This window comes from Limulus polyphemus, unplaced genomic scaffold, assembly GCF_000517525.1.
Source record: "Limulus polyphemus unplaced genomic scaffold, Limulus_polyphemus-2.1.2 Scaffold5868, whole genome shotgun sequence".
NCBI classification, from domain to species: domain Eukaryota; kingdom Metazoa; phylum Arthropoda; class Merostomata; order Xiphosura; family Limulidae; genus Limulus; species Limulus polyphemus.
Window position 1 is genome coordinate 56,102 of NW_013671478.1, and position 2,402 is coordinate 58,503.

Below are 2,402 nucleotides of genomic sequence, written 5' to 3' on the forward strand. Positions count from 1 at the left end.
AATTAAAAAAAAACAAACAAACAATCGAAATTCGATTTTTAGCGTTATAAGCCCTCAACTTACCGCTGAACCAACGAGAAGGTAAAATTATGTACGGTCAATTTTACTGATCATCATGTGATTATTCATATTTCATAGTATAGATTATCCAGAACAATTTTTATCTTTCTTTTACACAATCATCTGCTGCAGTTCACTCTTAGATTTTATGCCGACATTATTTTTGAAAACTATTTTCTCTCTATCTTGTATTTTCTGACCAGAAGTTTTTCTTATAAAACACTGTGAAAACTAGAAGATAGAAACAACATTTCCTGAGTCTGTCGTAACGAGTGTTTTATACAAGTTAAGCGTTTTATAGACATAGATCGATTAGCATCTTACTATAATGGGCCATCTATCTATGTGACCGAAATAATAAATACAACTGTGCCATCTGTTGTGCTGAAATATAACAATATCTGAATGTCAGAAGTGATGATGGAGTCTTATGAAATGTGGCGTCATCTATTGAATGGTACCGAAAACAAAAATCAATAAAAAAATCCACACTTTGGATATTCAAGATTCAGATAATTTGAAAATTAACTGTGGTATTTACAACAACCATTTCTTTATAACAGAACACAATTTTAAATAGAAATACTCTACTCACAACATGAACACGACTTTCACTAAGATTGTAGGTGAGGGTTTGATTATATCTTTATTGATGTAATTTTTAAATGAGTACTAAAAAACTGGAGTTCTTAAAAAACAAGTATTTTTCCAATAAAGGATAGCTCTTTCAATATATAGAAACATTACAGTTTATATCAGTAAAATTTATTAAAATTTTGAACTCAGTACATAGAATCATTTTGAAGCAATGAGTTGCACATGGTTAAAGATCACAATCCAAACCTTTTCCCGTGGAATACTTCCCAGTAAAAAGTATTTTTTTTTACAATGAGGTACGAATACTACGAGTAGTAATTACTAGTACAAATACCCGCCTGTAGGGCGCGTACAGTCGCCAGTAGAGCGGCGTTTTTGTTAGCATATATAATACATAGAGTTATAGATTTGTCAATATGCTATATATTACAGGGACTCATTTGCAAAGAATAAAAAATATATCTATTCTCTTCTGAAAAATATTTTCATCTTTATTGGTGGATTACTTCGAAAGTAATCGAGACCAATACCGTCTTATTTTTGTTTATGAAATGATTATAAACACAGAAAACATTTTTTTCCCCATATACCTGTCTTGTCGTCGCAACTAACTGAGCTATTGTATAACATATTTCAAGTAACAGCTTCCATCTATTTCATGTGTTGAACGCATTAAAAAAAATAAAGGATCAATGCTAGCTAAAACCCGAGAAAACATAAAAAAAGTCCTACTAAAATTGCATATTAATAACACTAATCATTCAAGTTTTGCATCATTTCTAGATATTTGCGAAAGTGAAATATCGGTTTCTTGTATGGCCTCATTGATCGGAACATTTTGATGTTTTTCAAGTTACAGTAAATAAGTATTATATTTTCTTTTAGTCTTGTCTTTGTGATTTACGTCACCATGTAAATACAGAAGACGATCAAATACACCTGAATAGCACTTGGAAACTAAACTGTTTGAATGTGTTAGAACTTCTATAGTAGTTTATGATGGCTTTTCGTAATTTTAGACAAGAATAGAAATTGTGAAAGAAGAATACAAATTTGTAAGAGAGAGAGAGTAACCTGCAGTTACTCGAAAGTTAATAAACTCAAAAGAAACCTGTGTTACATTGTAGATTAAATTACAATATCTATATATATTTATATATAAACATAAGATGTTGATGTAGGGCGTGACAAAGTGGCTAGCGTGCGGGGCTATGGATCGAAAGATCCAATGTTCAAGTATGTTCAAGCCGGACCTTCCTTCCTTCTTTCCGAATCGGGATTTAGGTCATCGACCTGGGAGGGTCAGGTTCAAATAGACCTCTTCCTCCCTTCTGTACGGTTGTTGTTGATTGTTTTTTTCTGTGGTTCAGGTTCTTTTATGGTTTGCTGGTTTGTTATGGGGTTAATGTATTTCTGTTGGTACTTTCCTTTTCAGGGCCATGTCCATTTTATGTTATCAATTTATATGTGTGTATTGTTCTATTTTTGGGTGTTAGTGTACTTTGGGTCTATAGTAGAAGTAGTAAGTGTGCTAATAATAAAGGTAGTTCTTGTGCTGCTGTTTTTATGATTTTATGAATATATTATCTTTGTTTTGAGGACTGTTGTATTTTTCCATCGCTATTTTGAATATGTTTTTGATTGTCTCTATTGCTTTGTTTATGAATTCCTCTGTTTTAGGAGATGTATCTATAGGTGACTTATTTTGTTCTGTTTTTTTCTTTAGTTTGAGTGTTTGTTTTCTC